This window comes from Coenobita brevimanus, unplaced genomic scaffold, assembly GCF_032717465.1.
Source record: "Coenobita brevimanus isolate Jiangsu-jjx unplaced genomic scaffold, ASM3271746v2 jjx.HiC_scaffold_3613, whole genome shotgun sequence".
In the NCBI taxonomy this organism is placed as follows: Eukaryota; Metazoa; Arthropoda; class Malacostraca; order Decapoda; family Coenobitidae; genus Coenobita; species Coenobita brevimanus.
The window spans coordinates 17,354-30,969 of record NW_027644656.1 but is presented as its reverse complement, the minus strand read 5'-3'; the positions used below and the strand labels follow the sequence as shown (position 1 = coordinate 30,969).

Sequence of the window (13,616 nt, the reverse complement as noted above, 5' to 3'; positions counted from 1 at the left end):
TCTCCTTGCACACAATGTTAGACTTAAACTTGCATGAAAGTTCATTGAATCAGTTTGTACATTATCCAGCACTTGGAGATAGCATCCTAGGACTTGTCCTAGCCACATCAGAAAATTTAGTAACATTATCATAGCAGAAGAATTTAGTACAAATGATAATCACATAATTACGTTTAACATTAAATTATGTGAAGACACTGCCAGGGCTAGTTGCGAGATAGCGCCCAACTATAAGAGGGCAAATTTTAATAAATTAAAGGAAACTGCAGGTACAGGTGACTGGTATCCCATTGTCGAAACGTTAGATGTCGATGGTGCATAGAAATTTTTAACAGAAACTCTCAACAATGCAGTCAGGTTATGTATTCCAGTGCACAACAGAAGGCCTGCCAAAATTTTTAAACCCAAATGGTGGAACTCAGATATTAAACACTGTCTGGTAGCAAAATATCATGCATATAAAAATTTAAATACTACAGAGAACCAAAGTGATAAAAACAATTGTCGGCCGCCAAAATATTAATTAAATGCTGTAAGAAAGACCTTGGGGCACGTCTTGCCAGTATCAGTAAATCAAATCCCAAAGATTTTTTCAGTTACCTAGGGATAAAAAAGGCAATAATTCCAACACTCTGGCCATTAATCACATACAACAGAAAGCACACTAATGATGAAACTAAGATGGCAAAAATTCTTATTACTTTCTTTGCATCAGTATTTACAATAGAAAACATACTTACAATTCCTGAAGTTTTCCAAGTTCCTATACAAGATGGCAATATAATCAAGATGCACAGTATAAGACACAACTCTGTTCCTGAAACTTGGTGAAAACATGCCGTGAAGGACGAACATTACTGTACTCGCTTCCTGACATGATTGGAACAGTTGGTACTGGCGTCTGAGAAAGTTTCCAGTTTCTCCAGAGACTCTGCCACGGAATGTTAACAGTGGTTCAGTGTGACTGTTGACCTCTGCCACCTGCGACAATGTGAGTGTAGCAAGCCTTCTATTATGTTTTGTCCGTTGTAATTATACATCGGACAAAAGTAGGAACAGAGTTGTGTCTTATACTATACTACTTGCGATTAGCAAATTAATAGAGAATAAAATACCAGGACCAGACAAAAATCATCACATGTATTGAAGGAACTAAAGAATGAAATGTCAAAGCATTTATCTGAGCTATTTAACATATCACCAAGGAGCAGTAAGGTGCCACGTGAATGGAAGCTTGCAAACGTAATCCCAATATTCAAAAAGGGTTACAGAGCACAACCAGAAAACTACCACACAATTATTTTAATATCAGTGCTTTGCATATTGCTTGAAGTTATTATTTGGGACTAGTTTTTGAGACACCTGGAAACAAATAATCTCCTCAGAAATTTGCTACTTGGTTTTCAGAATAATTGCTCTTGCATCACGAATCTGTAGGACTTTTTCAAGGACATACTGAACATGAACGATGAGACTAAATCTGTTGACGTTGTCTACCTCGATTTTCAAAATGCTCATGTCAAAGGTCCACACAAGACTCATTCAGAAGCTAAAAGGACATAGTTTCAGTGGCAGTATGCTCAGGCAGCTAGAAGATTGGCTTACCAGATGAAAGCAGAGAGTTGTACTAAATGAGAAAGAGTCAAATTGGAAAATCATTACAAGTGGAGTGCCTCAAGTTTCAGTGCTAGGTCCTATTCTTTGTTTAATACACATAAATGATACTGATGAAGGATTATGTAATAAGATTTCAAAATTTGCTGATGATACTAAAATAGATAAAAGAGTAGGTACAGCATTGCAAAGGCAGGCAATTCAGAGATATCTTGATGAACTCTTTAACTGGGCCCACACATGACAAAAGGATTCCAATATAAATGTAAAATGCTAAATTTTGGTAGTAAAAACGTAAGAGCAAATTATAAAATAAATAATGTCTAATTTGATGCGGTAAACCATGAAAAAGACTTAGGACTTATAATACCAAATTATTTGAAACCAAGCAAACAATGTACAGAAGCTGTAAAGAAAGCCAATAAATTGACTGGATTCATAAGTAGAGAATTTGTATGTAAATATGATAACATTATCCTCACTTTGTATAATTCCCTAGTACACCCACAGTCGGAGTATTGCATTCAGTTTTAGTCACCATATTATAAAATGGATAAGGAGGAACTTGAGAGGGTACAGTGACAGATGATACCTACTGTAGATGGAGAAATCAAATCCATAAGAGGAATGTTTAGAAGTCCTGTATCTCTTTTCCCAAATTAAATGCAGGTTAGAAGGAGATTTAATTAAAGTATTCAAAATATTCAAAGGACATGATGATATCGCCATTGATAAATATTTCACAGTTGATCGCTCATACTACACTAGAGGTACGGTAATGGTCATATAATTATTGGTAAACGATTTCAGTCACATGAAGCTAAGCATTTTTTCTTTGATAAAGTTGTAATTATATGGAACAAATTACCCACAAACGCAGTAAACTGTGATACAGTACTAACCTTCAAATATCACTTGGATATGTTGTTATCTGACCTCTAGTTAAGTATGTTCATTCCTGAATAACACATTCCTGTGGAGTAACGGCAACATAATTATGGAAAAGCTTTTCCAGTCCCATCAAGCGAAATACTTCTTCAACAGAGTCGTAAATATATTAAATAGACTTACTTTTACCAGCTATGAGACAGTTCATTCCCCTCCTGTCTACAAGAGACCCTGTAAACTTAACATACCCGTACATAGCATCATGTCATGTCATAATATATTTATCAATTTGTTAAGTGCAAATATAGTAGTCTGAGCACAGACTAGAATCTGCACAGCTAGCCTTGAGTTAACGGTCAGAACTCTTACTTTCGAGACCTGTGATGGCCTGTGGATCACTGAGGGGTCCCCATTAGTTAAGTGACCACCATCAGGATTATATTAATGTACTACGGGTCACTACTTCAGAAGGTAACTTGTGTACTTGTCCTGCATGGGAAAGTTCCTTGTCATAGCGGGGTGAATGGAGCTGGGGTCTGATTGACTGCTGCCTACCTTAAAAGCACCAGGCAAGGCTGCCACACCACCCTGAACATCCACTCTGCGAAATTTCCACACTGTGTCTACAGACGATCCATTTACTCAGGTTACCTGTACATAATGTCATGCGTTATTTATTTATTGGCTCACTCATTTTGCTTTATTACTTTCTCTTTCACGTCATTCAAACTAATAGCTTATAGATATAGTATTTTAAAATGTAACTATTCTTTTTCAGTCTTTCCTATGAAATTTCCATGTCAGTTTTTCCATGCTGCATGGTGGTCCTTCTCACTTTTGCCTGGAGGGTTTGGAGGCTGGGGGAGCCTTCTTGCTCTATCATCCTTGTCTGTCAGCATGTAGAATCAGATCTCGTAATCATAGTCCACTGTAACAAACAACCTCGAAAGGACCATAAGGTTTTTTGCTGTTTGCTTTCCTTTGTATTTGTATTCCTTTGTATTTGAAATTGGACGCTTAACATCATGCATTCACAGTCGTCCAAATTTCACAATGTTTCACATATTATGCATTGTTAATTCTGCTCAAACATACACACAATATCACAAATTTCCATTGTTACACACAATCACATTCTTACAAACACAACATCAAACACTGACAGACTTTGACAGACAAGTGTACACAATCTGCATTATGATCATACACACATTATCACATTTTTACAATATTACATTACAGTTTTACTCATATTTAAACAAAACTATGTAATAAGTGTCTTACACAGGATTTCAAATACACATTACCATGAAGTCATCACCGTAAACCGACATTAGCTTACAGTCATCATCGTAAACAGACAGTACCTTGATGTCATCGCTGTAAACAGACAGTACCTTACAGTTATCACTGTAAACAGACAGTGCCATGCAGTCACCCTCGTGAACAGACAGTACCATGCAGTTATCATCGTACATAGACACACCACTTATATTTCTTCGCAAATGCATTCAACATTAATTTTACCTTATATATTCTTATGGACAGCACTGTACCCAGTATAATTCAGTTCCTCTCAGTCAGTCTGTCTGTCTGTCTTTCTGTCTGACTGTGTGTGTGTGTGTGTGTGTGTGTGTGTGTGTGTCTCTCTCTCTCTCTCTCTCTCTCTCTCTCTCTCTCTCTCTCTCTCTCTCTCTCTCTCTCACGCCAATCATGCGCTGATTCCTATGCAAATGTATTCAGTGCCATGCATTTAATATCTTATGTTCCTACATGCAGAAACTTTCATTTACTATCTCCCAGATACACTACAGTTTATTCACACACTTATGAACCTACAGAGTGTCAGTCATTCACAGTTAGGTACAAATACATACTATACCATGCACACACTCATCATAAACAAAAATTCCTTGCACATCCTTATACATAAAACCATAATCATATACTCACTTTGGGAACTAGTTCACCAAAAATTTCTTGCACATTCTTATACATAAAACCTAAATCATGTACGGTACTCACTTTGCGAACTACTTCACCGTCTTACCCACATATCAGTTTCTACCACATACCCACCCAAGAAACAACACACTTTAGCATCTAAAAAAAAAAAAAAAAAAAAAAAATCTAGCGCTCTTCCACTCAAGGCAGTATCTCGTTTTAGCACTCGTACAATAAATAAGTAATAGGGTCAAACATTCAAAAAATCTTTGCACTCTCATACTGAATAGCAACTCTTTCTGTAACACTTACATTCAAGAAGCATTATATTCTAGTGCGCACACTCAATCACCAGGGTATTTTAGCGTTAACACTAAAGAATTCATAATATTTCTTTCATTCTCACACTCACAAAACATCACGTTAACGCACTCTCACGCTCAGGAAGCGAGACATATCAGCACTCTTTAACTCAGGAAGCAACACATTGTCCAAATTTGTATATGTACACTTAGAACGAGATACTCTTCATATCTCGCACGCACACCCACCAACCCACCCACAGAATCACACCTTTTCCTCCTCCGTACACACACACACACACACACACACACACACACACACACACACACACACACACACACACACACACACAAGACAAATGCCCCTATGATTACCACACACTTCTTTTTCCCATTTTCCTTTGTACAAGGGAATAATTATACCTGACTTCCAATCCTCCGGGACTCTATCTTCCTCCCAGGCCAATCTGCACATCTTCCACATCCATTCTACTACTATCTCTCCCCCATGCTTCAGCATTTCACCACACACTCCATCAATTCCTGGGGCTTTCCCTGATTTAACTTTCTTCATTGCTTCCACAACTTCTATCCTACTGATTTCTTCCTCTCTTCTCACTTCCCTCCTTCTCCCAGCCATTCCCCAGCCACTTATACTCGCATTACTTCCATCCTCCACGTTCAACAATTCCTTAAAGTGTTCTCTCCATCTGCTCACTTTTTCTCCCATCTCCACTAGTAATCTACCATTTTTATCTTTCACTCCCCTGCTAACTTCACTTCCACCCTGTCTTACTCTTTTCATCTCTTTCCAGAACATTTTCTTACAGTCCCTCCACTTTACACTCAAATTCCTTCCAAATTCCTCATCCACTCTCTTCTTACTCTTACTAATCTTTTCACCTCTCTCTTTCTTTCTACATATAACTCTCTCTTCCGCCTCTCAACTTCTTCCACGCCCCTATTTTCTCATCCATTCATTGTATGCTTTCTTCTTTTGTGCCACAGCCTGTTTCACCTCTTCAGTCCACCACGCTGTTCCTTGCACCCCCCTCCATCTTCTCTTCCTTCCACACACCACATCACATGCTGCACATATTTCTTCCGTAAATATTCTACACACACCTTCCACGTCCCCCATCTGCTCCAATTCATATTTGCCCAATCGTTCCTCCACTTCTCTCTTATACTCTGCCTTTTTCTCATCCTCTTGTAACCTTTCCACTCTCCTTGAAACTACTCCCTCTCATCTTTCCCTTCTTCTATTCCTCCATCTTACTTGAACTTTAATTATGGCCACCACCAAGTAGTGGTCAGAAAGTCCACTCCCCCAACCTCTATAAACTCTTGCATCCAATATACATCTTCGCATCCTTTCATATATACCATGCCACGTTGAGTACACCGCTTCCCGTCCGATCAGTGAAGTTAAGCAACGTTGGGTCTGGTTAGTACTTGGATGGGTGACCGCCTGGGAACACCAGATGCTGTTGGTATCCCTACATGTCAAGTGGGGTTGGTGGAGGATTAGTGCCCCTCCCTGTAAAACAATTAACTCTAAGCCCTTGACCACCCCGTTTGGGATACATGGCGTCTGGCAATGGATGGATGGATATATATATATATATATATAAAGTGGGTTTCGGTGCATAATTAAGTTCATGGTGCATCATCACACATCACATTTGTCCCATACGTTACAAAAGTGCTGTATATAATATCCATAGCACAGAAATACGAATCAGCATCTTCTCGCATCGTCCATTACAGCTAAGACTCGCCTTTTTCAGGTGATATTAAGTACTAGCACTTCTAGAGACCATCCATCAACAAAAGGGTGTCAGTTTGAAAAATCAATTACACTGATGATGATGATGAACTGATGATGATGATGATGATGATGATCTGATGATGATGATGATGATAAAGATTACATTTATCATTATCATTACACATGCTCATGCTCACCTTTAACTGCACCATGCATAGCCAGTCTAACATACAGGTACAGTACATATCGCCGGAATTATGCATGCACATCCTGACTCTTACACCATCAACATGTCATCATGTATTTACAGTTTTATGCACATGTGCATAATATCATGCATTTGCCAGTTTACAAAGGCAGAAGTAATATCATACCCAAGGTTTTACATAATTTTATACACACAGGTACTTAAATATATAATATTTACAGTCATACACGCAGTAGCTTACATTCACCATCTTGTACACTTATATACACAGTAAAATGCATTTACAAAGAAACACATATACGGTATAATTATTTACACATAATATCATATATTAACCCACCGTGTGCCAATGCCATTTTAAAACAGTCTGACATAATTTTGTGGCCAGTGCCAGTGCCATTTTAAAATGCTTCAAAATAAAAATCTTCACTGTGACCACATTTTTCAAGATTCATGGGTAAAAATTGGCAGGCATGTAAGGTAATTGTTCCTCTACCATCCCCCCCGCTGTCAAGGCCATACACTCACTCGCTTCCCCCCCCCTCACGCTCGCTCTGCCTCACTCTGCCTGTGTGCCTCACCCAGTGCTGTACATAGTGAAGGCATTTTGTAAATATTTTCATGTAAGTGTAATTTGTAAATATTTTCTTGTAAATGTAAGGAGTATATAGTGAAGTCAAGTTGTAAATACCTTCTTGTAAGTGGCAGGACTGTACGTAATGAAGACAGGTTGTACCTATCTTCAAGTAAGTGTAAGATAATGCATTCACAGTGAGACAGACACAAATTGTGATAGATGCTGAAGTAATACGTAATCAGAAAAGTGTACTGAAGATTGCTATACCTTCCCAGCATAAATACCTGAGTATATCCTCTCACGTATGTGGTGAGGATGAGAGAGCGGCTATACCTGTGCACGAGTATGCAGGACTCAATAAAACTCATTTCCGAACCTCGGTGAGCATTTTAATGGTGAAATTCGTTGTTTCCACATTAAAATCTATCATTTCAGCCAAAAAAAAAAAAGGTCGAAAAATGGCTGGCACTGGGGTGACCCATATGGCTAAAAATAGTTGGCACGCGGTGGATTAAAAGGGTATCTTATGGGCACATGTTCGGAATATCTTTCATTCACTGTCTTACACATATACAGTTTTATTCAGTTGCAGTATATAACAGTGGTGTAATTACTAAGCCATGCATTGAAAACATTGACACAATTTATATTCAGCTTAGTAATGAACATTTCATAAAATCACACTTGGCTTAACCCGAGGCATCCCATCGACGTATGGGTACGTCGCAACGTTTTGTCACAGCTAGACTCATCGACGTACTGGTATGTTGTGCAATTGCAAGGTTCATAATTCGCACAATTTTCAATTTTCGTGCGTGATTTTTGGTACGTATACACGGGACACCTTCCTCTATTCCTCTACAAGATGCCAGGCAGGGACAATGCCTTACACCGGATAACCTCCCCCACCCTGCACGCCATTGTCTCGGCAATTCACCTGTTACCAGTGACCTGGCCAATAAAGACATTCAGGGCCTGAGTGATTCCCCAATCGATGACAATGTGGAGGACAAAGTTTGCATAGCATTAGAGGAAGAAACAGTCAGAAATGATGATCAGGTAATGTCACCAAAAAGGTCAGGTATGTTGATGAGTTAATGAGTGAAACAATGCTTATAATGCCTATATTACTGTTTGAAAACCAAAATACTTTCGTACTACATATAAATTCGTACCAAATAAATAAATAAATACCGTTTATGAGTGGTGTGGAATACTTACCCACGTATAGAACTCGTTTTCTTTGGAGCCAGCCAGATAGAAAACCCAGTAAGGTAAGGAGTTACTGCTACCTGTATCGAGTATTTTAAACCTCAGGTGAGTGATTTCTCTATGAATTTTCGATGTTTCTCACCAAAAGCGGAGGTTTTAGCCAAATTTTTTTTTTCCAAAATAGCTCGGGATTGGGGGGTATCGGAGGTGTGAAATCGGTCGGGACGTGATGGGTTAATATATCATCCACGCAGTCAGCTACTCAACATCGAAAATAAAATCTACAATCAAGTTGCCAAAATCACTTGTATGCAAAGCACAGTAATATTTGGTGAATTTAAGTTACCAGTTTGGAAATGGGGAGAAAACCTCTCCTTGCACACAATGTTAGACCTAAACTTGCATGAAAGTTCATTGAATCAGTTTGTACATTATCCAGCACTTGGGGATAGCATCCTAGGACTTGTCCTGGCCACATCAGAAAATTTAGTAACATTATCATAGCAGAAGAATTTAGTACAAATGATAATCACATAATTACGTTTAACATTAAATTATGTGAAGACACTGCCAGGGCTAGTTGCGAGATAGCGCCCAAGTATAAGAGGGCAAATTTTAATAAATTAAAGGAAACTGCAGGTACAGGTGACTGGTATCCCATTGTCGAAACGTTAGATGTCGATGGTGCATAGAAATTTTTAACAGAAACTCTCAACAATGCAGTCAGGTTATGTATTCCAGTGCACAACAGAAGGCCTGCCAAAATTTTTAAACCCAAATGGTGGAACTCAGATATTAAACACTGTCTGGTAGCAAAATATCATGCATATAAAAATTTAAATACTACAGAGAACCAAAGTGATAAAAACAATTGTCGGCCGCCAAAATATTAATTAAATGCTGTAAGAAAGACCTTGGGGCACGTCTTGCCAGTATCAGTAAATCAAATCCCAAAGATTTTTTCAGTTACCTAGGGATAAAAAAGGCAATAATTCCAACACTCTGGCCATTAATCACATACAACAGAAAGCACACTAATGATGAAACTAAGATGGCAAAAATTCTTATTACTTTCTTTGCATCAGTATTTACAATAGAAAACATACTTACAATTCCTGAAGTTTTCCAAGTTCCTATACAAGATGGCAATATAATCAAGATGCACAGTATAAGACACAACTCTGTTCCTGAAACTTGGTGAAAACATGCCGTGAAGGACGAACATTACTGTACTCGCTTCCTGACATGATTGGAACAGTTGGTACTGGCGTCTGAGAAAGTTTCCAGTTTCTCCAGAGACTCTGCCACGGAATGTTAACGGTGGTTCAGTGTGACTGTTGACCTCTGCCACCTGCGACAATGTGAGTGTAGCAAGCCTTCTATTATGTTTTGTCCGTTGTAATTATACATCGGACAAAAGTAGGAACAGAGTTGTGTCTTATACTATACTACTTGCGATTAGCAAATTAATAGAGAATAAAATACCAGGACCAGACAAAAATCATCACATGTATTTAAGGAACTAAAGAATGAAATGTCAAAGCATTTATCTGAGCTAATTAACATATCACCAAGGAGCAGTAAGGTGCCACGTGAATGGAAGCTTGCAAACGTAATCCCAATATTCAAAAAGGGTTACAGAGCACAACCAGAAAACTACCACACAATTATTTTAATATCAGTGCTTTGCATATTGCTTGAAGTTATTATTTGGGACTAGTTTTTGAGACACCTGGAAACAAATAATCTCCTCAAAAATTTGCTACTTGGTTTTCAGAATAATTGCTCTTGCATCACGAATCTGTAGGACTTTTTCAAGGACATACTGAACATGAACGATGAGACTAAATCTGTTGACGTTGTCTACCTCGATTTTCAAAATGCTCATGTCAAAGGTCCACACAAGACTCATTCAGAAGCTAAAAGGACATAGTTTCAGTGGCAGTATGCTCAGGCAGCTAGAAGATTGGCTTACCAGATGAAAGCAGAGAGTTGTACTAAATGAGAAAGAGTCAAATTGGAAAATCATTACAAGTGGAGTGCCTCAAGTTTCAGTGCTAGGTCCTATTCTTTGTTTAATACACATAAATGATACTGATGAAGGATTATGTAATAAGATTTCAAAATTTGCTGATGATACTAAAATAGATAGAAGAGTAGGTACAGCATTGCAAAGGCAGGCAATTCAGAGATATCTTGATGAACTCTTTAACTGGGCTCACACATGACAAAAGGATTCCAATATAAATGTAAAATGCTAAATTTTGGTAGTAAAAACGTAAGAGCAAATTATAAAATAAATAATGTCTAATTTGATGCGGTAAACCATGAAAAAGACTTAGGACTTATAATACCAAATTATTTGAAACCAAGCAAACAATGTACAGAAGCTGTAAAGAAAGCCAATAAATTGACTGGATTCATAAGTAGAGAATTTGTATGTAAATATGATAACATTATCCTCACTTTGTATAATTCCCTAGTACACCCACAGTCGGAGTATTGCATTCAGTTTTAGTCACCATATTATAAAATGGATAAGGAGGAACTTGAGAGGGTACAGTGACAGATGATACCTACTGTAGATGGAGAAATCAAATCCATAAGAGGAATGTTTAGAAGTCCTGTATCTCTTTTCCCAAATTAAATGCAGGTTAGAAGGAGATTTAATTAAAGTATTCAAAATATTCAAAGGACATGATGATATCGCCATTGATAAATATTTCACAGTTGATCGCTCATACTACACTAGAGGTACGGTAATGGTCATATAATTATTGGTAAACGATTTCAGTCACATGAAGCTAAGCATTTTTTCTTTGATAAAGTTGTAATTATATGGAACAAATTACCCACAAACGCAGTAAACTGTGATACAGTACTAACCTTCAAATATCACTTGGATATGTTGTTATCTGACCTCTAGTTAAGTATGTTCATGCCTGAATAACACATTCCTGTGGAGTAACGGCAACATAATTATGGAAAAGCTTTTCCAGTCCCACCAAGCGAAATACTTCTTCAACAGAGTCGTAAATATATTAAATAGACTTACTTTTACCAGCTATGAGACAGTTCATTCCCCTCCTGTCTACAAGAGACCCTGTAAACTTAACATACCCGTACATAGCATCATGTCATGTCATAATATATTTATCAATTTGTTAAGTGCAAATATAGTAGTCTGAGCACAGACTAGAATCTGCACAGCTAGCCTTGAGTTAACGGTCAGTACTCTTACTTTCGAGACCTGTGATGGCCTGTGGATCACTGAGGGGTCCCCATTAGTTAAGTGACCACCATCAGGATTATATTAATGTACTACGGGTCACTACTTCAGAAGGTAACTTGTGTACTTGTCCTGCATGGGAAAGTTCCTTGTCATAGCGGGGTGAATGGAGCTGGGGTCTGATTGACTGCTGCCTACCTTAAAAGCACCAGGCAAGGCTGCCACACCACCCTGAACATCCACTCTGCGAAATTTCCACACTGTGTCTACAGACGATCCATTTACTCAGGTTACCTGTACATAATGTCATGCGTTATTTATTTATTGGCTCACTCATTTTGCTTTATTACTTTCTCTTTCACGTCATTCAAACTAATAGCTTATAGATATAGTATTTTAAAATGTAACTATTCTTTTTCAGTCTTTCCTATGAAATTTCCATGTCAGTTTTTCCATGCTGCATGGTGGTCCTTCTCACTTTTGCCTGGTGGGTTTGGAGGCTGGGGGAGCCTTCTTGCTCTATCATCCTTGTCTGTCAGCATGTAGAATCAGATCTCGTAATCATAGTCCACTGTAACAAACAACCTCGAAAGGACCATAAGGTTTTTTGCTGTTTGCTTTCCTTTGTATTTGTATTCCTTTGTATTTGAAATTGGACGCTTAACATCATGCATTCACAGTCGTCCAAACTTCACAATGTTTCACATATTATGCATTGTTAATTCTGCTCAAACATACACACAATATCACAAATTTCCATTGTTACACACAATCACATTCTTACAAACACAACATCAAACACTGACAGACTTTGACAGACAAGTGTACACAATCTGCATTATGATCATACACACATTATCACATTTTTACAATATTACATTACAGTTTTACTCATATTTACACAAAACTATGTAATAAGTGTCTTACACAGGATTTCAAATACACATTACCATGAAGTCATCACCGTAAACCGACAGTAGCTTACAGTCATCATCGTAGACAGACAGTACCTTGATGTCATCGCTGTAAACAGACAGTACCTTACAGTTATCACTGTAAACAGACAGTGCCATGCAGTCACCCTCGTGAACAGACAGTACCATGCAGTTATCATCGTACATAGACACACCACTTATATTTCTTCGCAAATGCATTCAACATTAATTTTACCTTATATATTCTTATGGACAGCACTGTACCCAGTATAATTCAGTTCCTCTCAGTCAGTGTGTCTGTCTGTCTTTCTGTCTGACTGTGTGTGTGTGTGTGTGTGTGTGTGTGTGTGTGTGTGTGTGTGTGTGTGTGTGTGTGTGTGTCTCTCTCTCTCTATCTCTCTCTCTCTCTCTCTCTCTCTCTCTCTCTCTCTCTCACGCCAATCATGCGCTGATTCCTATGCAAATGTATTCAGTGCCATGCATTTAATATCTTATGTTCCTACATGCAGAAACTTTCATTTACTATCTCCCAGATACACTACAGTTTATTCACACACTTATGAACCTACAGAGTGTCAGTCATTCACAGTTAGGTACAAATACATACTATACCATGCACACACTCATCATAAACAAAAATTCCTTGCACATCCTTATACATAAAACCATAATCATGTACTCACTTTGGGAACTAGTTCACCAAAAATTTCTTGCACATTCTTATACATAAAACCTAAATCATGTACGGTACTCACTTTGCGAACTACTTCACCGTCTTACCCACATATCAGTTTCTACCACATACCCACCCAAGAAACAACACACTTTAGCATCTAAAAAAAAAAAAAAAAAAAAATCTAGCGCTCTTCCACTCAAGGCAGTATCTCGTTTTAGCACTCGTACAATAAATAAGTAATAGGGTCAAACATTCAAAAA

General features: G+C 38.0%; 1 pseudogene; it reads left to right on the top strand.

The window, feature by feature from the left end:
• The first annotated feature begins 6,126 nt into the window (after nt 1-6,126).
• On the top strand, nt 6,127-6,244 carry LOC145390211 (5S ribosomal RNA; annotated as a pseudogene).
• Nucleotides 6,245-13,616: the final 7,372 nt, after the last annotated feature.